This window comes from Eschrichtius robustus, chromosome 14 (assembly GCF_028021215.1).
Source record: "Eschrichtius robustus isolate mEscRob2 chromosome 14, mEscRob2.pri, whole genome shotgun sequence".
Classification (NCBI taxonomy): Eukaryota; Metazoa; Chordata; class Mammalia; order Artiodactyla; family Eschrichtiidae; genus Eschrichtius; species Eschrichtius robustus.
In genome coordinates this window covers 23,839,940-23,864,519 of record NC_090837.1, presented here as the reverse complement: position 1 = coordinate 23,864,519, position 24,580 = coordinate 23,839,940, and positions in this window count along the sequence as shown.

Below are 24,580 nucleotides of genomic sequence, written 5' to 3'. Positions count from 1 at the left end.
GATGTTTGAAACTCATCTCTACTGACAAATACTCAAGAAGCAAGCTCATGTGCTTGAGGGGAAAATAGGACAGTGGCTTCTCCCAGGACTTGAGACCCCACAGGACAAATGTACCATCTTATTTCCTCCAGCGGAATTCTCAAGGTTGGAAATGATGGAAAGACCCGCAGAGGTCAGCCCTGGCCTGTGGCTCTTTCCTCGTATCATGGCACGTGTGTTATCTCTGCCCCTGCACAGCGCCCGGGGCCTGGCCTGGCTCACTAACCATGGGTGCCCCCTTCCAGTGCTTTTAGGGGAAGGCTGTACCGCCAGCCACCCCTCAGGGTCCTTGGACTCACTGCCCCTCCCTGACCCCCAATGAACTTGTGTTCCTGATCAAGCCAACCCACCTACTCCTGGACCGATGCAACTGCCTCAGTTCCTACCTGTGTGTCCACCATCCCACCTGGAACTCCTCCCACCGGGAGTTGTTGCTTTGCCAATGCTCTGGACTGCTCCTTCCTTGGCAGTTTCCCCACCAGCCACTTCTGGGACTCTGTCAGTGGGAACCATCACAGTTCCACACGTTGGGCTGGTGGGAGGATCCCAGGGCTGTGAAGTGGACCCTGCTCCTGGGTGGCTCTGGGGATCAGCACTGTGGAAAGGGTCCCCAGGACATTCTAATGCTGGCAGAGCACCCCGGGGAGAGTGGAGGTAATACGCTGAAAAACAGTCTCGTGCACGTGCAAATGAGCGGCAAAGCCCATCGTAGCCTGATCCACAGCCTTTCATGGTTTGCAACATGCTTTCCCTTCCTTCATGAGAGCTCCCTGGCTCTACCAAGCAGCCTCCCAAGGCAGGGAAGACAGGGATTCTTATCCCCACTCAGCAGATGAGGATCCTGAGGTCAGAGAGGACCAGGACTCAGCTGAGAAGGGCGCTGGGCAGGAGGCAGAGGCAGCTGGTGGAAGCCCTGACTCAGGGGAGCAAATCCTGGATCTGCTACAGATTAGCTGTGGGACATTCAGCAAGTGGCTTAACTTCTCTGTGCCTCGGTTTCCTCATCTGTCAAATGGGGATAATAAGTTCCTACCTCCTGCCGCTATTGTAAGGATTAAATGAGTCGATAAACATAAAGCACTTAGGGTCTGGCACATGGAAAGCAGGACTACTATTTCCTATCATCATCAACATCATCATCATCACCATCATCATCATCACCATCCCAGCCACCCACCCAACCAGCAATGGGACCTCGGGTAAGTCCCCTTTCCTCTCTGGGCCTCAGTTTCCCCACTGGCACAATGATCCTTGATGTTCTCTAGCAGCTCTGTGTGTCTACTGTTTCTGCTTCCATACCCAAAGCACAGACCAGAAAGGGAGTAGAAAGTGGAGTTCACAGAATCCCACAGAAGCCCACGTCTTCTTTTCTGGGCCTTGGTTTCCCCACCTGCCAGGTGAGGAGTTGGGACAAGTAACTGCTGGAGAAGCACAGAGCCCAGGCCTTGCACTACAACCTCACCAGGGTCCCAGACACTTTGTGGAGCTCTGGGGGAAACTGAGTCACTGGCCTCGACTGCCCCTCTGTGGCGTCCCGGTCCCAAGGCCAGGGCGGGGTGCAAGAGGTTAACCGCCCACAGGCCAGGTGAAGGGAGCCCCGTGTGCCGCCTCCAGACCCCAGTTTCAACCGCCAGAGCCCCGAGGAGAAGAGCTCCCGTGTTTGCATTGACAGCTGGGCCAGACAGTGGGAGGAACCGATGCTCGGCAGGACCTGGAAAAGTCGGCTCATCCCGCAGCCGGGCCAGGCTAGCCTCCTCGCTAGGGTCCCTGCTCCGCCACCCGCCGCCCCATTACCTAAGACCCACACAGGGCGTGATCGCATGGCCCGGAGTGAGGGGCGCAGCCGCAGCCAGCCCAGACACGGTGGCCATTCATGGAGCCGCCCCCATCCCGGCTCCGATGCAGCCCTGTGCACTCAGAGGCATGGGTGCCGGGCTCGGAGGACACCTGATGAGGGTGAGGGGCAGGGCAAACCCTGCCGGTGCCCCCCAGAGCTCCTGGCCCGGGAGGAAATGTGCTGTCATAGTGGGTGTGAGGAACAGGGTGAGTTAGGAGCAGGGAGAGCTGCCCTTCCCTCACCTGAGCCCCTGGAAAGGGGGCTTCACCGAGGGCCCGGGGGTGGGGGGCAGGAGGCTGAGCCCATTCGGGAGCTTATCCAGCTTTGGGGAGCATCACGGGTGGCTGCAGAGCCAAAGGGACATGTGACCTGGCTGTTGAAGGACAGAGAGGAGCTGATCCATCAGACAAAGAGGAAGGTCCTCCAGGTGGAGGGAACCACGTGCGCAAAGGCATGGCCATGGGAGGCCTTACCTGGGGCATCACTTTTTTTGAGTGGGAGGGAGGTGGGATGGGGGGAGGAGTTTTCCTGCAGGGCACTGGGGTCTGAGCAGCAGACTTGGGGTCAGGCCTGCTGGAGGTGAACCTCTGCTCCCCCCTCGCCGTCCGTGAGACCTCAGGCAAGCCAGTCAGCCTTGCCTCAGTTTCTGCATCTGTAAAATGGGCACAATCAGCAGGTTGCAGAAAAGATGGACTGTTCCTGACTCACAGTGAGCCCTCATGAACTCTCAGGCCTCCCTCCTGCGAAATTCTGGGTCTCCATCCTGGCACCGAGTGGGGGTTAGGAGACCGGGCTCTAGTCCTGCCCCATGGAGCCACACCTGAGGCCTCTCTGGCCCTCGGTTTCTCATCTCTGAGATGGGATTGTTCCCTCGCCCTTTATCATCCTCACTGATAAGCCTGGGATGGGAAATCAGAAGATGCTTTGCCAGTAAATGAATTTCTATTATGACTGGGGCCCAAACTGGGGCTCTGGGTTGGAACCAGCCTGGGTTCAAGTCCTCACAGCAAGTAGCTTTGCCTCTCTGTGCCCCAGTTTTCTCATCTGTAAGATCAAAGCCATTGCAGCATCTGTCCCACCAGGTTGTGTTGTGGGTTAAATGAACTGGACCAGAACTGGCCTACAGGTCTCCTCAGCCCATAGACCACTGGGCCCCAACCCCGGAGGGTTGTTCGGTGATACTGATGTGGCTGGTCCAGGACCCACACTTTGAAAACCACCAGTCTTATGCATGTAAAGGCCAAACATAATGCTGAGGACATGGTACATTTCTCTCCAAATTATAGCTCTGGTCATGCTACTAAAAAATAATAATAGTAATAATCGTCCTTTTTGAGTTAGAACTTCTGGCCATGCAGACCCTGGAATGTGACCCAAACCCTTGTGCCCAGGCCGAGGCCCCCAGGTCAGCAGGGGCAGCCCCTGACCTTCCCAGAACTCCCCCGACCTGGCCTGCTATCACTCCAGCTCTGACCTCTCAGGCAAGAAGGAGGTAAAACAATTAGCTGCTGGGGAGATGTGAGCTGGTCTCAGGCCCCATCCCCTCCCACCCGCCTGCCCTCAACTCCCCCTCAACCCCCTATCACCGAACAGCCCAAAGACCTCTGAAAAGAAATCCTTTTTATCTCTCTTTCCCTTTGTCCTGCCCAGGGTGGGGCTGTCACTGGAGCCATCTTCTATCCCCGGACAGGCTCAGAGCCCATCCCTCCTTTCCCTAGGAAATGTGCCAACCAATTAGGAGATTCAGACATTCATACTCCATTCCAGGGTGAAGACCAGCTTGCTGGCTGCACGTGACATCCTGGGCCACAGGTAACAAACTCAGAAAGCTTAGGGCCAAACAAGGAAGGGAAATGCATAAAGAGAACAGAATGCAAGACAGTAGGGAGTAGTGGTGACTACGGTCAACTGTAGAGTACCAGCCCTGCCTGTCGGGAGCTATTGCCATGCGGGTATGTGCACTCAGAATGCCCACTTCTTCTTAGTTCTTTGAGAGAAGCTGGAATTGCAGAATTTTTTTTAAAAAAAGTAAGAGCTGCTGACCTTCCAAACCCTACATGAGCCAAATGAAAAATATCTGAGGGCTGGATCTGGCCAGAAAGGCCATAGTTCATGACCCTATTCCAAGCTAGTGTTTCCTGCAGACCAGGAATCCACAAAATGATCCCTGATTAAAGGGTTCCCTGGTTCCCTGGTCAATATTGCTGGGCAACAAGTCATTCTTAATCCCCTCTGGGAGTCCCAATGTGCATTAGCATATTAAAGGCTCTGAAAAGGTCTGCAGGAAATAGACCTGATTAACTTTGTGAGGCCCAGGAGAGCATTTACGCTCCACAGGGCCTGTCCTGAGACATAGCCCCTCCTAGAGCTGGGACTTCTGCAATGTGCTCACCATTTCAAAGGTTCATGGGCCCCTGGGGTCCATCTGAGCCCTGAGTTAGGAAACTTCTTCTTTCATCTGCTGGCCCAACAATAGTTATGGAGACTGTTCTGGACCAGGCGTGGTGTGACCTCCAGGGACACAATGGTGACGTGATAGACGTGTGTCCCTGCCCTGCCTCGTGAGCCCACACCTAATGACCACTTTGTCCAGGTTTGCTCCTGCCAGCAACTCCAGCCTTCCCATCACACAGCATTCATGCACATATAAAGCCTTTGTCATCCAAAAAGCAGGGGCTGATGGAAAAGCCATCAAGACCTTGTTCTAGCCTAGGGCTGCTGTGGACACACTATGATACATCTGGACAACATTTAATCAACAGTACTGACTGAGCACCTACTAAGTCCAGGCAGTGAGCTCAGTGCCAGGGGCACAGCTGCAAATAAGAGAGATCTCAAGACTTGGCCCCTGCCATCATAAGGCCTGCAGTACAGAGAAGGAGATAGAGAGGAAAAAACAAAGGAAGATGGGGAGACAGTGGGGAGGGAAAAAATAAAATAATTCCAAGAAAATGTTTCAAGTTTCACAAAAGATATAAACGAGACTGAAAGAGAGAATGTAATGAGCTGGGAAACCTAATTTGATGGGGTGGTCAAGGGAAGTCTCTCTAAGGAGTTGGTATTTATACTGAGACTTAAAGGGTGGGAACAAGAGAACCACAAGAAAGTTTTCCAGGTGGAGGGCACTGCCTGGGCAAAGCCTCTGAGGCAGGGCAGAGCAATAATCACAGAGAGGAATGGCATAAGATGAGATTGGGAGGTCAGAAGGGCTCAAATCCTGTAGTGGCTGTGGGCTGTATCAGCTAGCTATGGCTGCATAACACACAAGCCCCTAACTTGGTGCTGTATAAGAAGTACCATCGATTATTATAGCTCACACTCTGGGGGTCAGCTGGGGACTGGGAGGTGCTCTGCTCTACATTGAACTTGGTTGAGTCACTCGAGCTGGAAAAACCTTGCTCCTCATGCCCCTCATCCTCCTCCTTAGACCTGGAGGGCTAGCCTGGCTATGACCTTCTCACAGTGATGGCGGGAGCATAAGAGAGCAAGTGGCAGCTGCAACGCTTCTGGGGGCTTGGACTTGGAACTGACATGCTGTTACTTCTGCTTCATTCTATTGACCAAAGCAAGTCACCTTTCACGGCCACCTTTGTGGAGGGGAGGGGGGGGGGAATGACATCTCACCAATAGTGGGAAGACACAGCATGAGAGAAAGGTGGTGGCTGGGATGAGGATGGTGACCACCATGAGACGGAGAAAAGTAGACGAAGTCCAGAGCCATTTAAGGGCAGAATCAATAGGAATGTTGCTGATGGATTGGATGTAAGGAGTAAGGAAAAGGGTAGAATTAAGTTTGGCTTCTGAATTTCTCCCACAGCGATGGGGTAGATGGGGTAGACTATGGGAGGCAGGAAAGGCTAGTCATGGGGGCTCACCCCAGCCTGCTTTGGTCCCCGGCTTCCTCGTCTGCACCAGGAGAGGTCAGGGGAGCCCGCCAGCCAGCCCCACCCCAGCCAGAGCCCAAGCTTCCCGCGCCCGTGTACAGTGAAGATCAGACGGCCCCGCTGTGATATACGACCCCATAGCTCACAGCCGGGCTGCCGCTGGGATGATGTGCTGTTACCATCCATCACCTCCTGACGGGCACCCAGCGCCAGAATTCGGCAGCTGCCCTTCACCAGGACACTTAATTATAAAGGCCTGAATTTTTCCCCTACCGGCCGGGGGAAATAAAGGCTTTGTTTACCAACTGCAAGTTGGGAGGCTCCCAGGGGAGAGCAGATATATCAGAGCGGCCTGGCAGAGGCAGTGCGAATCCTGCGACCCGGTGGGAGGGCCGGAGGCTTCTGGGGAGCTGTCACCTCGACCCCCACTGCCCCCCCAGCCCTGCTCTCTGGTTCTTCATGGGAATATTGATCCCAGAATTTCTATGTCCTCTCACCTGTGCTGCGTGTGAATTTGCTCAAAGCCAACAGAGTGCAATGTTCTGGGCCCCACTTCTGGGCTTGCCAGCCTCTCCAAAAGCCCTCGGAATCTTGGGGGTAGGGAGAGGGTACAGCAGGACATCGAAGACAACATTCAACGTCACTGCTCACAAGGATGTGAGTGCATCTGGCCTAGTTCCCAAAGTGTGGTCCCCGGACCAGAAGCCTCAGCCTCTAAATGCACATTGTCAGGCTTCATCCCTGACCTAATGAAGCAGCAATTCATTCCGGGGGGCTGATCCAGCAGTCTGTGTTTTAACAAGCTCTCCAGGGGATTCCGATACACGCCCCTTTGAGGACCACTGACTAGGTCACTCCCACCCTTCCTTTTTGCCTCTGGGCTGTCAGGTTTCTAGAGAAGGGGGCCTGGCTTGCCCCATATGACCCTGAAAGTGGGGACAGTGGGGACACTGGAGCTAGGCTTCCACACTCCCCAGGTCCCTGTGTGCAGCCCCAGGCTAATGGTTGAGCCTTTCTGAGCCTCTGTTTTCTCTTCTGTAAAATGGAGGTAAGGATGCTAAACTTGTCATCTGTAGTCAAGGTTAAATGAGGAAAACCCCTGCCAACCCGGAGATGCTGGGTGAAGGTAAGCCCCTCCCTGGATCTTCCCACACTCGGGACATGGCCACTCCCTCGCACACTCACAGAGGGGGCCTCCCCAGCGTTCCTGGAACCCACCTGCTGCAGGAAGGTGATCAGTCCTCCAGGGGACAGCGTCTGGAGCCCTAGCCTTCTTGCCTCCCAGCCCTCCACACACACAGGGTCTTTGCAGCCTTTCTTCACATCAACACCAGAGCCAGGACTTGAACCCAGGTCCTTCTGGCTCCCTGACCTCTGGGGTTCTTTCTACCAAAGGGTTGAAGATGGAGAAGAATAGATCTCCTCCAGGGAGAAGGAAGGTTGTTCCCCGTCCTGTCAGACCCTGGAACAGGTGCAGCGGGAGAAAGGATGCAGGGGAAAGCTGAATTTGGTCCTTGCCAGGTGATCAGCCCAAGAAATGTCTTCCTCCAGATCTGATCTCCTCAGTGGAGACATCTTGTCAGAGCGGATCAGGGAGGGCTCTGCAAGCACCCAGGCCCAACCCAGCAGGGCTGAGCTTTTTGCACTGACATGGACCCCCTAACACACACACACACACACACACACACACACACACACACACACACACACACCCTCCTGACTGTCCCCCGCCTCATTCCAGGGGACTGTGGGGCCTGCCCCGAGGGAAGGAGGTGGTTTGTGGCTGAGGGACAGAGGGTGTTCATCAGCCCACGGGGTTGCCGGCCACTCCACAGCGCCGTAAAGTAACATGTGGAGAAACCAAGTCACGGGCCCGAAAGACATCCAGCAAGACGGGTGTGGATCACGGCCTCCTGGCCTCCGGGCTGCACTCCACAACCCACTGGCTGTGTGTTTCTGAGCGAGTCATTTCACTCCTCTAAGCAGTGGAGTCTTTGTCTGCAACATGAGAATGATGACATTCCCCCACTGGGTTGATCCAAACCGGACCAGAATGGGGATGACCAACAACGACAGATTCCAACCCTAATATTTGATGTGGGTCCCTGGTCGCATTTCAGGAATGTGGCTTGTTAGCAATCCATACGTCTCTCTGTTCTCCTTTAAAAGAAATTCTCTTTTGGCCACACCACGCAGCTTGAGGGATCTTAATTCCCCGACCAGAGATTGAACCTGGGCCACCGCAGTGAAAGCGCAGAGTCCTAACCACTGGACCACCAGGGAATTCCCTTAAAGAAAAATTTAACTAACTATTCCATTGTCTTTGGATTCTCCCAGAGGCAGGCCTCGAGATGTGTAGTTTACTTGGTACATGTACGGTAACCCTTGCTGAAGAGCAGAAGAATGAGTGAGAGAAGAAGGCAGCTGTAAAGGATGTGTTATCACAGGCAGGCACCACCATGGGCTCCATCCCACTGGGGAGCATTGGAGATTCTACAGACATACACCTCAGAGGTATCTTACCTAAAAAGGGAGGGAGCTGGGGTATTGATACACCAGCTCCTATCTGTTAGTGGTTGAGGGCTTCCCAGGAAGGGGGGTTATTAATTGCCAGCCCCTTCTTGCCTGTCCCTTGAGAGGGCAGAGCAAACTCTGGTGGCCAGACAAACCCTCAGACAAAGAGCTTTTGGTGCTGGCCATTGGATGTGGCTGTTGTGCCCAGAAACACTTAGTGCCAAGGGATACAGGTGGGGCCCCAACAATACAAGTCACACACTCCTTCTTTCTCCACGTGGAGAAACGCTTTATCTATTTCAAGACCCAGCCCAGAGTACAACTTCCTCTGGGAAACCTTCTCCAGATACCCAAGGAGAACTGGAATGCGCCTTTTCGCAACAACTTTGTCTTTCTACCATGAGCCTTGCTTTCATTCATTTGCTAGGTGTTTCTTCAAATGCATCTGGGTACCAGGCACTGCTCGGGCCTCTGATCACACTGCACTATAACCCTTCTAGACTTGCCTCTGAGCACTAGACCATGAGTTCTCTGTAGGCGGGGCTGGGTCAGATTCATGTCGGCATCCCCAGCAACGAGCACGTAGTAAACACTCAGTAAGTGTTGGCCGATCTGAACTTCAAGGGAAAAGCAAATCTGATGCTACATGAAAAGCACCTGGCTTGGTACAAAACCTGCTGAAAGAAAAGTTCTGAAGGAATGGCAATTAATGTGTGGGTACAAGCTGCGTGAGTCCCTCTGCAACACATCACCACCCCAATCTGTACCCGCCTCGCCCCAGGCGCTCCAAATGACAGAGTCTGGATCCCCTTGGGAGCCCCCAGCACAGGAGCCATCTAAAATTAGACCTGCCCTGTGGGCGCTTAAAATTAGAAGGACTTTGCATTCCAAGATGCCAACAGGTGCCAAGCAACAGTTCATGGACCAAAATAAATCAGTGGCGCACTGGGACTTAAAATTAGATGAAGCCTCTGGGTTCAAACTGCTGTCAGCATCGGGCAAGTTGTCTTCAATAAAGGATTGAGAGGAGGTAGTCCAAACCCCTCAGTGTCTGAACTCCGGAGTCTCAGGGAATCCACATGTACTGAAAATCTACTTGTTGCCAAGTCTGTGCCAACAGCCTGGCTTGAATTTTGCAGCTGATATACACAGTGGTGCTGGGAAACAGCACTATCCTTGTTATTATGCCACCTGGCAAATGACACCACAGAGCTTCATTCCAGGGACTTGTTCAAAGGCACCCAGATGACAGAGCAGGGCTTGAGCCTCTGCTTCTCCCTGGCTGCTCCTCGCTCGTTTCAGGGAGCCAGATCACCCTCACCCATTTCTAGGAGGATCCCCACCTACCAACCCTATACTACTCCCTAAGTAGCCTTTGTTTGGGTCATGTGACCTGCCCCTGGCCACACTGATTGGGTAAATCGATGGCATCCACCCTAGAGTGAACCACTCATTGGCTGCTCAGGGACTTATGGGGTCTGGCTGGGAAGGATGAACTGGACCCTTCAGGTGTCTCCTAGGAGAATGTGCACTGAGCAAGTTCCCTAAGAGGAAAGGATGCAATAGACCCTACTGAGGTGAGAGAGGAATGGGCAGCACGCAATGACTTCGGCTGATGTTAGGGACCAGTGGGACATGTCGCACTGCATCCTTAACTCATCCCTAGGAATTTCACCCCCTTTCACAGATGAAAGTAATTGTGTCTGGAGAGGTCACCAGGTGACCCCAGAGATAAAGACGAGGTCTGGGTTCCAAAGTCCTCCAGCCTAGGGGTGCCCATTCGCATGTGAGCGTGTGTGAGAGTGGGTGTGCATGTGCACAAGGATGTGAGTGTCAGCCAGGGGGGAGGCCACGGGGAGGACTGGGGATTCAGAGCAGGTGTGGCCCTCAATGCAGCTGCAGTGGGCACCCCACCCCTCTGGGAAACTCTACACGTTTCTTCTGTTTTCCAACAACGGGGCCAACTGGGCTCAACCGGAAATGCTGTTTGCTGCCTGGGCACCCTGGCCTGGCAGCTCTGCCCTCACCAGCTACTGGCCTGCCCTACTGAACAAAATAATCAGTTTTTGGAAACAGCCCCCTCGACCCTCAAATCCTGGATCATCCACAGAATGACCCTGAGCCAACTCTAAGCTCCTTGAACCTCAGTTTCTCCATCAATAATGTCGGAGAAATCATGGCTCCTTTTTTTATAGATTGTTCCTAAGAAATAAACATGTGAAGTCATCGTTCAGTAATTGTTGGTTTCTTTGAATATCCTAAGATAAACTTTGTACGAGGGATCCAGTAAGGCTGGGTTCCACTTTTTCACTCAGCCACGGACCCTCTGCATGACTTCTGGAAAGTCCCTTGTCCTCTGCGGACCATAGTTGTCCCCAGTTCTGTAATAGAAGGGTAGCCCCAGTTCAATCGTTCATTCCTACTATATACTATTGGGTCCTGCGCTCAACATGGTAGGTGCATGGAAGAAGAGGCATCTGGCTGACTCCTTTCTTTCTTAGGAGGTTGCAAGAATCTAAAGAGAAAAGGGGTCTACCTCGAGTGTTCCTGAGGTCTGTTTGTCAACTGGCTCATTGAATCCAGAGCACACAAGTGTGTGCACATCTGCACGGGCCTGTGTAGACACACAGGACACACACCCACCAGAAGACAGGGTTTGACAGGCCCAGAGACGATGTCTTGCGGAAAAGGATTAATTTGAGAGAAAACAGGAAGCAACCCCGAATGTTCAAGCCTCCCTCAACAGCCCCATTCTTTTTCCACACTTTATGAAAATGAGATCGGACGGCGGAGGGCAGGGAGGCGTGTAATGCTCTGGCTATTTCCTGCCGTCCTTCCCAGTGCCCCAGAGGCCCAGACCGAGTGTAGTTATCTCCTCCCTGGCTGGGAGGGGGCTAGTTCAGAGCCAAAACCACCAAGATATGGGGAAGAAGCATGAAGAACGATACAAACAAGCCAGGCTCATGACTCCAGGCCAACAGGAACAGAGCCAGAAACTCTCCCCAGCCCCAGCCCTGATCCAAATGCTGACTGGTCCCCCAGCTATTGGCCTCAGAGGTGATGGGGGTCCAGCTTTGGGATCTGAGCCCTGCTTCTTGAGTGAGACTGATGGGGGAGCTTGTGTGGGAACCTGAGGAGAAGCAGGAGACGGGTGCATTGTTCTCTCTCTATCTCTATCTCTCTCTCTCTTCTCTTGGGTGTCTCCAGCTCCGCCATGTAAGAGTCTCAGAATCTACATTTATACCTGTGTCTCAGCATCTCTCATTACCTCCATCATGTCTGTCTCACTTCCCTGTCCGTGTGTGTGTGTGTGTGTGTGTGTGTGTGTGTGTGTGTGTGTGTGTGCGCGCGTCCCCAGAATCTATCTTTGGGAGTCAGAATTTCTCTCTCCCAAACAGGTAGGGGTAAACTGTCAGGATAGCTGGAAAATCCAACCCTACAAAAAAAAACTTGCTATGAAACACAAATTCAGATGAGACCCCCTCTTCTACCACATTGACAAAAATAAAAAGATCAACAATATCCTTCATTCAGGATATTATAGTAAGGGGAGCGCAAACAAGCACTCTCAGAAACTGTTGATGAGAGTAAAAACCAGTATTATTTCTTTGGTGGGTCATTTGGCAATACCTATAGAAATGTTAAATGCACACACCCACTGACCCAGCAAGCAATGTGCACAAAGATGTATGAGGATGTACAAGGCTACAATAACATTGTTTAAGCACCATTGTTTGTAATAGTAAAAAATTGGAAATAATCTACAATTATTTAATGAGGACTGGTCAAATAAGCCAAGGTGTAGCCATGCTGTGGAAGTTGTGGAATATTATGCAGATATTAAAAAGAGTGAGCTCTATTTATGAGTCAGGGCAGGGAAAGATGTCCATAAAACAAACAAAGCTACATGATATATTAGTTGGCATAGGTCAGGCTATGCTGCAATAACAAATATGCCCCAGAACTTCAGGGGCTTAATACAAAAAAGGTTCATTTCTTGCTCATACAAAGTCTGATGTAAGTTCAGTCCTTCTCCAGGGTAGCCACCCTCCATGCAGTGACTCAGGGATCCAGGCTGAGTCCACCATGGGGCTCTACTCTCTCAATATTGGCCCCGTGATCACTACAGCAGGAATGGGCATAAAGGGCTCACACCCCCTGTAGCACACATCGCCCACTGGCTGCAGGTCACATGCTCTGCCTAACTGCAAGGAAATTGGGGGAGTATGTAGATATTAGGTGAACATTAAAGGCTCTGTCAAATATAATGATTACATGTAAAGTACAGTCTCATGTATGTGAAAAAGCTAAACCATGCTCGGGAGTGTGGGCGATAGATGAAAACACTTTTAAAAAGATCTGGGGACACATAGTTTTTCAGGGCAGGAGCCCGCTGTGTCCCCCTTTGCCTGGCAAAGCAGTAAAGCTATTCTTTTCTACTTAAAAAAAAAAAAAAAGATCTGGAAGGACATATCAAGGTATTGAATGAATTGATCTCTTGAGAGGGGAATAGAATTGGAATTAATGGGCTGGGGCATGATGGTCCCAATTTTACTCCATGTTCATTCATATTGATTGATGCCAAAACAGCAGAAGCCTAAAGCACAGCACGGGCAGAGAGCTGAGTGGGTGTGACGATCTGAGCAGGCGTGAGGGCCAGAGCAGGACCGGGGTGAGGCCGGCGAGGTGCCCAGGGCACAAGTTTTAAGGAGGCACCTAGTCCCAGCCCTGGCGGGGGTTCTTGTTGCCATCACACCAACACCCCTTGGATTACCAGGTATGAAAAATGAGCCGGAGCCTCCCGGCCTGGCCACCACCTGCCAGCAGCCAGCCCTCTCCATCTCCATCCAGCCTTGGGCGCCCCCCCAGGCAGGAAGGAGTTAACTGGAGGCCCTTCCAAAGCAAACAGGGCTCAGAGCTGCAGCCAGCCCCGAACTCAAAACACATGGGGACCCCGCGCCCCTCCTCCCTCCCTCCCCTCCCCCAAGGCTGCCTTTGTGTAGCTTCCCTTCCCCTGCCCCTTCACCCTTGCCCCTGGCCATCAAGTCCTAGGGACTCTGCCTCCTCTGTTCCCCCTTCCCTCCCCCCATCCTGGTCGTCCCCAGTCTGTTCCCGCTGAGGGTGGCGGTACCAGGGCCACCAGCTGACCTGCTCTCTGTGCTTCCTGGACACTCTCAGCCTCCCCAGGCCCAGGCCCCCACCTGCCGGGGGCGCACCCACCATGGACTCTGCTCCATCCCTCTGCTGTCGGAGCATCTCTCTCTGCAGTCATCTTTGCAGCCTCCGTTGACTCTGAGAGTGGAGGTGCCTTAAAATGCACACATCAAACTATCCATGTACCCCACCCTCCCCCGCCCAGGGGGAATCTGGCAAGAGCTGGGCTGACAGCAGCTGAGACGGGGTCTGCACCTCCTGGCTGGGCAACTGCAGCTCCTTCCTGGGACTGCGGTCCTCCTGGAAAGTGGAGTCTTGAATGCCCAGCCTTCCTAGGGGTCTCTGTGAGGATGGAGGGAGACCTGGGGTGGGCAGGGACGGCCTGCAGGGGTCTTAGCATCTTGGTGTCTCTACTTTCAAGGTTTTTTGCTCAGGTGACACTCTCCAAGAGGGAGACTCTAGCTCTTAGAATCCCTGCCACTCTAAAACAAGGTACTGATGATGATCTTTTAGTAACAGTGATCATATGAATATTTTATTGATCCACACTTGCACTCCAGCCCCTGGCTGAGCCCTTCCTAATCATTATTTTATTAATCTACATGACAACTCTGAAAGGCGGGTAATACTCTCCCCATTTTACAGATGAGGAAACTGAGGTTCGGAGAAGTTTATAAATGTGTCCAATTGCGTTTCTCTTTAAAGAAGAGAAAGAGGACTCAAAAGTCCAGCTTCCTCTCTACCACCCTCATCACTTATTAGTTGCCAAAAACAAACCAACAAAATCCTTTTCTAGGGGTTAGAGAAGCTTCCAGTGTGCACCAAGGAGAGGGTGACCTGCAGGTACCGAGGTCAGGGCCGACAGCCCACACAGGTAACCACGGGGGTCAGAGTCATTCATTTCCTTATTCATAAAAGTGTTTTAAAACTGATCTGTGCCTGGGATGCTTTAGACTGACTGCGCACAAGGCAACGTGTCACCCTCACAGCCACCGGTAAGGTAGATCGACCTGCCCATTTTACAGATGAGGAAGCTGAGACCTAGATCAGGGAAGGAACTTGCTTGAGGTCACAAGGTGGTTATCTGAACCCAGAAGGAGCCCTCAGTTCCCTGACTCCCAGGCTGGGATCCCATGGTTCAGCAGAGACTGTCAACGTCTATATCCCCTGCAAAGGCTCGTTACAACACAGACTGCTGGGTCCGCCCTCAGAGTTTCTGAGTCAGAAGGTCTAAGTGGACCCAAGAAATTGCATTTCTAACAAGTTCCCAGGTGAAGCTGATGTTGCTGTCCCAGGGACCCTGCTCTGAGAGTAAGTGACTGGAATGACAGCCTGTCAGGCATTTTGAGGAGTTCAAAAGGAGAGATTTGGGGTAGGGATGGCGGTACCCCCCAAATCATTCCACATAAGTCATTCCACATAGCCAGTTGCAAATAGGTCCTCCCATTTTGCAGCTGGGAAAACTGAGGTTCAGAGAGGGAATGAATGTGCCAGGCCCAAGGTGACATGGCTGAGGCTACGTACGAGTAGGCCCCCAGGAAAACATGGCTGCCTGATTGCTGGGCTCAGTGCAAAATGCAAATGCAGGACTCCTTGTTTGAAAATGTATTAAGAATTTCAAGACAGCAACAGCAGAGCGTGAAACAAAGTGTGGGGCCCTTCGGAGCATGGGGTTCTGGGTAAGAGCAGAGGTCCGATGCCATGGACTGGCCTGTCCCCAGGTCTCCTGGCTGCACCCTATACTGAGTCCCCAGCTGAGAGTCTGCAGACACAATGGGGGTCACAGGATGCCCCCCAGATCCTGGCCGCAGCTGCCTTCCCAGGGAGCAGCCCGCACCATCCAACCACCAGGTGAAAAGACCCCAAGGTAGCCTCCTGGAGTGGATTTCAGTTTGTTTTCTTTAGGTGGAGAGACACCGCGGGAAGCCGACCTGGAGGAAATCCAACCCCTGAAGAATTTGGCCTGTCCTGCCCCGGCTCCCATGGGCCCCACAGGCTCCTCCCCTTCCACCCTCCCCCAAGTCTGCATCTTATTCTTGAGCATTTTAAGAAAGCTTTGTGAGCCGGGGGTGGAGGGGTGGGTGGTGGAAGGGCCAGCTAGGCAAAAAAGGGGAGAAAATTATTTTCAAAGTCACTGACCAAGGAGATGTAGCCCTGAGGAATCACTGAAGAATGGAGCGGTTTTTATAGAAAGAAAGGAGGGTTGAGCGATGCTTTCCTGAAATCCCCAGCACGGCACAGTCTGGCTTGGCATCATTCAAAGTCATGGGGGGAGGGAGGAAAGGAGCAAAGGCCTCCCAGGAGAGGAGACCCTCCCCACTGCCTTCCTGGCCCCCACCTGGTCCCCAGCTGCCACCAGGCCTCCTCCCTGCACAGGAGACACCTTTGCAGCCCAGATTCGGGTGACAGGGAGAATGTTCCAGGCTATGTATGGCCTGGGGCCTTGAATGAAGCCGCCACATCTCAGATTTCCAGGGGAGGGTGTATGGAGATGCCACCTTCTTTCCAGGGACTGCGAAGGGAGGGGACAAAAGCCAGCTACAATACAAGACACCCAGCAACATCTCCTTTGTGTCACCAGGCCATGTGTGTGTGTGTCTGATGTGTGTGTAGGTTCATGACGAAGGTCCACTGACCATGGTTATCTGGGGAAGGGGTGGGAGAGAGGGTGATTTTTGTTTTTGGCACTAAACCCTCCCAACATCTTGAATTTGTCTAAAGATACGTATGTTCTGGACCTTTATGTTAAATTGTTAAAATATTGTCCATTAACCGATGAATGGATAAACGGAGTGCCATGCATTCATTCAGTGGAACATTATTCAGCCATAAAAAGGAGCAAAGTGCTGACACATGCTACAACATGGATAAACCTGCAAAACATGACGCTGAGTGAAATAAGCCAGAAGCAAAAGGCCACATATTGTATGATTCCACTGATATGAAATAACAAAAATAGGTAAATCCATAGAGACAGAAAGCAGACTGGTGGTTGCCAGGGGCTGGGTGGGTAGGGAGAATGAGGAGTTTAATCACCAGACTGTTTCATGGGTGCAGGGTTTATTTTTAGGGTGATAACAATGTTTTGGAACTAGATAGAGGTGGTGGTTGTACAACACTGTGAATGTACTAAATGCCACCGAAGTGTTCACTTTAAAATGGTGAGTTTTAAGGTATGTAAATTTCACTTCAACTTAAAAAAAAATTGAACATGAAAGCGGATCCTTGGTGCACCCCTTGGGGGGCTGCTCGGCGGGATCTAATGAAGCTGGACAGAAAGTGGCACGTGGGCCCCAGAGACCCACAGGAGGTTGCTGGCAGCGGGCTCTTCTTAATAACCCCAAACCAGAAACTACCCAGACGCCCATCAGTAATGGATGGAGCACAGACTCTGCAAGATTCGCAGAATGGAAAACTCCCCAGCCGTGAAATGAACAAACTACCAATAACCACAACCACAGGGGTGAATCTCAAAGATGCAGTGTGAGCAAAAGAAACCAAGGCATAAACAACACGCACGACTCCGCTCCAGTAAAGTCCAAGAACAAGGAACCTTAGAAGTCAAGATACTGGTTGCACCTGCTGAAGGCGGGGAGCGACTAGAAAGGGAGAAAAGTTCTCACAGATGGAGCGATTTTGAGTGTTCCCTGCAGCCAGGCAACATGGCAAGCACTCTCTGTGCATTGAATCTGCAAATGTTTTTATACCCGTTTCACAGATGAGGAAACTGGGGCTCAGAGGGCTGAAGTCTTGTGCTCGAGGTCAAGCAAGGAGCGAAGTGGCAGGTTGAGGTTTGAATGCAGTTGTGCTCGGTTCTGGGGACTTAAACACTACGGGGACTGGAAGATTTATAACAGCCTTCAGATGGGACTCGGACCCTGGGTCTTTCTGAAACCAAAGCTCCGTGCTCTTAACCCCCAACTTCTAAGTTCAGGTGTATAAAATAGTTAGCACATAGCAGGAGTTCAATCCATGTTGGTTATTCTTATCAATAACAGTGGTAGGACTTCTGTAGCAAGAGGTATAGGCAAAGGACAGCCCAGTCTCATGATCAGTGGTGGGTTCAGCAGCATACAGTCAGTCTAGGGACAGAGGCCCATGGCCTGAGAGACAGCAGGCCAAGGTGGGTTCCATACACCAGAGCCCAGACCCCTGGCGCCTGTCTTCCCAGAGCCCCCAGACTCTCTTTTCTTAGGTCTTCTTGACCAACTGGACCAACATGCACAGGCCACTCCAGGCCTGGGTCAGAAGGAGGCAGAGCGTGCATTTAGAGAGCCCTGCACGGAGCAGCTGTGGGGCTGGGACCAGTGCAGTGTGCTCTGAGCTACTCCACCATGAAATGTGCATTGGAAATACCTCCCGATCAATCAGAGGCCAGAGGTCAGTCTCCAGGGACAATGTGCATTCCCTGCATGCTCAGATGTCCCTAGCAATTTCACAAATGAAAATTGAGAACACCTTGATTACCTCTCCTGGGACAGACAGGAAAGGGCTGCCCTGCGTCCCCTTCCAAGGCAAGTTTCTCAGGCTGATGCTGGCAATCTCAGGCATGAAAGAGCTGGAGATTGCCTCAAGCTCCAATGCCCCCATTCTACAGGTGGGGACACTGAGGCCCAGAGGGGGAAATGGACTTGCCCAAGGTCAAAGGGTGAGAATTGGAGGCAGAGTCAGGATTCAAAACGATGTTCCTTGACTCCCAGGCTAGTTCTCTCTTGGCCAAAGTTCTCACTGTCCTACCTAGAGGGTCTTTGAGTCATTCATTTCACAAACATTCACTGAATACCAACTATATACCAGGCTCCATGCTAGAAGCCAGGAAGACAGCAGTGAGCAAGCCCAGGCATGGTCCCTGCCTTCGGGGAGCTAACAGTCCAGGGTGATGGAGTTTCCAGCTGGTCACCTCAGTAAGCACACTCTCAGTCTTGGAAATTCAGTTCACCTCAGCTTCATACACATTTATGGGGCCCTTCCTACATACCCAGCACGGTCCCCAAAGTGGGGAATGCAAAGATGAAGAAGACACAGTTCAGGATCCTAGAAAATCCAAGCCATTGGATACTGCCTGTACATCAATAATTATGAATTGATGAAAATGAGTGATGGCTGTTAAAACAGAGCCAGTGCGCCACAGCCTGGGGAGGTTAACAAGGGCATCTTGGAAAATGTGGCCTTTGATGTGGGTCTTGAGACCATGAGGATTTGGGTAGGGAGGTGATGTGGGGGAGAAGGCATTCTAAGTGGGAGAACTGGTTATAAGCAGAGGTACAGAGGTGGGACAATTAACATTCTGTTAAAGAAATAGCAAATGGCCTCTCTGGTTGGAGCTATAGATAGTAGCTGGGGTAGTAACTTGGGGTCATGTCATAGGAGTTCAAATGAGAAGATTATTCTTTATTGTTTGGTACAAGGGGAAAATGGTTGAAATTTGGGTTCCTCACCCTTACTCCAGACTTGTGAAGTCAAAATGCTTGTTCCCCCAAAGATAAAACTTGGAGTCACCATGTGATGCAGCAATTCTGCTCCTAGGTATATATCCAAAAGAACTGAAAGTAGGGACTCGAGCAGATACTTGTACACCATTGTTCACAGCAGCACTATTCATGATAACCAAAAAGTGGAAACAACCCAAATACTCATCCACAGATGTATTGATAAACAATATGTGGTCTATCTGTACAATGGAATATTATTCAGCCACGAAAAGGAATGAAGCACTGATATAACGGATAAACTTTGAAAACATTATGCTAAGTGAAAGAAGCAAAACACAGGGAATTCTGGGGCGGTCCAGTGGTTAGGACTCAGCGCTTTCACTACCGTGGACCCGGGTTCAATCCCTGGTCAGGGAACTAAGATCCCACAAGCTGCGTGGCACAGCAAAAAAAAAGAAAGAAAAAAGCTAGACACAAAAGGTCACTTATTGCATGATTCCATTTCCAGGAAATGTCCAAAATGGGCAAATCCATAGAGACAGAGAGTAGATTAGTGGTTGCCAGCGGCTGGGGTGGAGGCAGGGGATTGGGGCTGATGGTTAAAGGGCGGAGGGTATCTCTGGAGGTACTTCAATAAAGCTGTTACAGGAAATGCCTAGGACTTAAGAGCCCGGAAATCTGCATTTGAAAAAGCAGCCTAGGTGATCCTTTACAGATAATGGGCACCACTGAGAGTACAGGGCCAGGGGAATGACACCATGTAAGACATGTTTCCAGAAGGTGGATCTGGCAGAAGGAAGAAAACCAATGAGCATCTCAGAGCAACTGGATTGCCAGCACAAAGGAATCTGACCTATACACTCACAAAGTTTCTCTTTGGCCCGCTCTTAGGGAAATGGCTTCCAATGCCTTCGTGATCCACCCTGATTATCTAAGCCCCTTTTGGAGGACCCCTATATCCTTTGCTCTCCTTTCAAAGCCCCCACTTTCCACATTCTTCCAGCAAGCACTGGGGAAGCCCCTCCTTGCTAACACGGCCACAGGGACAGGAACACCCACAGTCATCTCTGCTGGACAGGACGTGTCATGTCAACCTCACCCAAAGGGTCTCATTTCAACCCCCCTCTTTTGGTTCAAACCTCCAGTCTTAGGTTCCCCCCAAATCTGACCTCAATGGCTCCCCGGCTAAATCCACACTGCATTCTGGCTGATCTCTCAATTCCCCACCCCTAAATTCCTTCCTCTCTTGGGGGTTGGGTTGGCAGGAGCACACATCAGGGGCCACCCGGAGCCTCTCCTGAAATTGCAAGGCTGAGTCAGGTTGGGGCGACCCTGGGCACCCCACTTCCCGAGCCTGCCCTGCTCCCACGTGACTATCCAAGTTAGGGCCTCTCTGCTAAGAAGTGATAGTGGTCCCCACCTCTGCGGGTCATGAAGACCTTGTATGGCCCCATTGCATCACTTCCCAGAAATCAGCCTTCCTGAGTTGTTCTAGAATGTGCTTGCAGGAAGGGTCCCACTTCTGAGCACATCCTTACACAGGTACAGAACCTTACAATTTGCACATCACTCATGACCTCACCTCTCTTGGCCTCAGTTTTCCTCTTCTATAAAATGGGGGCAATCATAGTACTTACCTCATAAAACAGTGCACGAACAGGCGCCGTTCTAGCGGGGGCGGGGGGGGGGAATGCAAACAATACAAATGATAAATAAATATCAGAGTTTGGCAGGAAGGGGGCGTGAAGGGGCATCTGGGGATGGTTACAGGGATGTGTTTGGTTTGCCAAAGTGGGCCAAGCTATGTTGAAGGTGGGGACACTTTTCTAAATGCACATGACAATTACACTCCAATAAGTTTGAAAAAAATACATTAGAGGTTAGGAACTGATAGGTGATATATTTTAAAAACAAATAAAGAGCTAAGGGACAGCGAGTGCCAGGGTGGGTGGTGCAGGCTGCGATTTTAAATGGGGGTGGTGGAGAGGTCTCCAGGATAAGGTGACATTCCAGCAAAGACGTGAGGCACGTGTGGGAACTAGCTTTTTGATTACCTGGGGGAGAGCGTTCCAGGCTGAGGGCAGGGCCAGTGCAGACGCCAGCAGGCAGAAGGCAGCGAGGGGAAGCTATTGATTTATTGATAGCGCGGTTTCTTCGTTTTCCTCTTTGCTTTTCACATCAACAGCATGAAGGAGCAGAAAGATATGCCCCCTTTTTATAAGCAGGAGACTGAGGCCCAAAGAGGGGAGGGCCTTGCAGTGATGTCACTCAGCAACTGATGGGCAGAGGCTGGACTCGGGGGCGGGTCATCTTACTCCGTTCCTTCAGCTGGTGGGGTGGGCAGGGAGCAGCTAGCAGCACCCCCAATCTCAGGGCACAGCAAAGAAGGGCTCCCCTGTCACCACCCCCCCACCTACCCCAGGTGTTCTTCCTGGAGCCTCCCAGGAGAGTGCCCGTCTCCACAAGCCCCGCCCCCACCGCAGGCCCCGCCCCCATCCCCAGACCGCACCCCCCCAGACCAGCCTGTGATCTCACTGCTGCTCTTGCCAAAGCAGCTGAAATCTTTCAGGTCTTGGCTCGGGTCTGCTGGGGAGGCTGGAGGTGGGGGCGGCGCTGGGGAAGGGGATGGGGAGAAACAAAGCCTTCCTCCTTAGAGACAGTTTGTTCTCCCAATGGCTTGTTGAAAATGTGAGGCTTTCATGCTTCGGGCTCAGAAAGGAAAGAGGGGAGACAGCGGAAACGTTACTCTTGTACATCTGCGTCCCCAGAAGGAGGTGGTGCGGCAGGACGCGCACCTCCTGCGCCCTGCGGAGTCTGTGGGCGTCAGAGGGGACCCCAATCGTGTTGCATTCATGGCTCCACCATGAACTTCCCGCAGGCGAAGTTCCTCTGCCACTCTGAGCCTCAGTTTCCTCATCTGTAAAATGGACATGATAATAGTTCCTTCGTGGTGGGATAACCAGGACAGTTAGTGAAATCACTCAAGCACTTAGCACAGAGCCAGGAACAAGTCCGTGCTCCGTATATGCAACTTATAGTAATTATTTATGTACATGAGGTTATCGTTGTTGCAGTGATGCTTTGAGTTTAGGATGATCCAAATCAGGAGTTAGTCCCAGGGGGTTATATGGCTTGTCCAAGGTCTCACAGGACCAGCTACATGATTTAGGGGACTCAGTGCAAAATGAAATGCGAGGTCCTGCGTTCAAAAATGATCAAGAATAGTAAGATGGCAACAGTGGAGAATTAAACCATGTGTAAGGCCCTCCTGCACGTGGGGCCTCATGTGGTTCTACAGGTATGAATACACTGGCACGTGGAGACATTTGCGTCCAAGATCAAGGTCTCAGAGAGCTGGAGTCTGGCCCCAGAGCGGGTCTCCACCACAATCACCTCTCTTCCTAGCTCCTTCTCGGCCCACCTCTTCTCTATGCACCCAGGGCACCCAAAAGTCACTCCTTTGACTCTTTCCAGAGCCCAGTGGCGAACATATTCTCGTGGGTGGCAGAATGGGGTTGTAGCTGAGAACAGGCTCACAGTTCCTGGATGCTGGCTGTGGCGAGGGTAAGTTGGGACACCACAGCTAGTGTTTGGCAGATCACATCCGCTAAATAGATGCCCACGGTGATGACCAGGCTCGTGTCACCTCTGAGTCAGGGAGGGCTCTGTGGCATGCATTCCACTGGACAGAGGGGACAGAGGGGCCAGGGGAAGCCCCGGAGGGTTGAGGTCAAGTCAGAACACTCACAGCAGGGTCAGAGCTGAGTCTGCCCTCCCCCAACCCCGCCCCCGGGATCCTGAGTCACCCACTGGCCCATCCTTCCCTCTCTCCATACCTTTCCAAGGTCAGGGACTTGATCCGTCTTGCTCAATGTTTTAGCCTCCATGCCTGGTAGAGTGCAAGCCATCAGTAGGAACTAGTTGAATGAATGAATAAATGAATGAATGAATGAGCCACTGTGGCAACAGACTCTAGGGTGCCCCCCCCCAGGATCCTCACCTTCTGATATTTATGCTCCTGCATAGTCCCCTCCCCTGGAGTGTGAGTGGGACCCATAATTTGCTTCTCACCCATAAAATACAGCAAAGTTGATGGGATGTATAGGATTACCTACGTAAAATATAGCACCCGTCTTGCCGGAATCTCCAGGTCACAGACTGGCTTTGGATAAGCAAGCTGCCGTGGTGTAGGCTACCTATGTTGGGAGGCCCACACGGCAAGGGACTGTGGATGGTGTCTAGGAGCTGAAGGTGACCTCTGACCAACAACAAAAAGCTGAAGCCCTCAGTCCCACAGCCAGGAGGAAATGAATTCTGCCCCCAGCCTGAGTGATCTTGGAGGCAGATCTCTCCCCAGTCGATCCTCAGATGAGACCACAGCCAAAGTCTGACACTCTGGTGGCAGCTTTCTGAGACCCTTAGCCGAGTACTCAACTAAGCCATGTCGGGACTCCTGACTCACGGGAACCGTGAAACACACAGAGGAGCTGTGACTTGCCCAGTGTCTCACAGCTGGAAAGGGGCCGAGCCAGGATTGGAACCAAGTCCTCTTGCCTCCAGAGTCTTTTCTCTGAAATGCTACACCCAGGAGACTGGCTACCTAATTTGTGGGGCCCAGTGCCAAGTGAAAAGGCAGAGGCCCTTGTTCAAAATTTGTGAATTTCAAGTCAGTGACAGTAGAGCATTAAACTGAACACAGGGCGCTCTGTGATAGCACAAGTCACATGCCCATGAAGCTGGCCCTGGCTACACAGGTGATGTTAGCTGCCATTACTCTTATTACAATTTCCTGCTCCTATGTGCCTGGAAACTTCAAGTCAGGGAACAACGAAACAACTGAATTCTGGAGTCGCAAGAAACTTGGTGATGCCGTAATTACAGAACAGTCCCCATGCCCTCAGATCCTTGCTAGATCAGGACCCAGAGGATTGGAAAGAATACAAAATAGGTTGGCAAATACAGAGTGTTGGAGCTGGAAAAGGTCATTAAAGCAACCCATTTTACAGATGTGGAAGCTGAGCCTCAGAAAGTGGGAGTAGCTTTCCTGGTACCCGGGTCCCCTGGGTCCCCCTTCACTCCTGAAGACAGTTCTCTGGGTCCCAGGCTCTTCCCGTTCAGCTGACAGGCCTCCCGACTTCCTCTGCCTCTAGTTCTCTGGGGCGATTCTTCATTCCGTTGTCCTCCTCGAGGGCTCCTCTTCTCCCAAGCTGTGCGCCTCTCTTAGCTCGGTGCCCCAGGAGAACGGTACCAGCGGCTGCTTAACTCCAATGATAGCTTCTTTGGAAAGAACGAAAGGGGAGAGGAGATGGAGGCAAACGTTGCCACTCTAAGGAGGCCCTCGTCAGCCTGTTAAGAGTGAGGAGTTTGGTTTTTGTTAATATTTTTTTCTGCATGGCGTGCTGCAAATAAGAACATTCAGAGAGCAAATTGGTGGCGTATTTATTGCTGTTGGCTCTTCAGCAGCACTAAGCCAGTCATAACAGAGAGGCCACTTGACGTACAAGCTCAATTCCGCCTGGTTAAAGAGATCAGGGCTCCGCTCGGGGGCTGGGTTTCGTCAAGTCGGCGCAGAACGCAACCCCAGAACACCCAAGCTAGTGGCATAACAGGATTGAGCCTTCCGTACGCTCCCCACATCCCTGTGGGATGCTCGGGGCAGGCACTGAGCCCCATAGCTTCCATTGCCCACCAGGCACCGACCCAGGCCCAGCAAGCTCTCG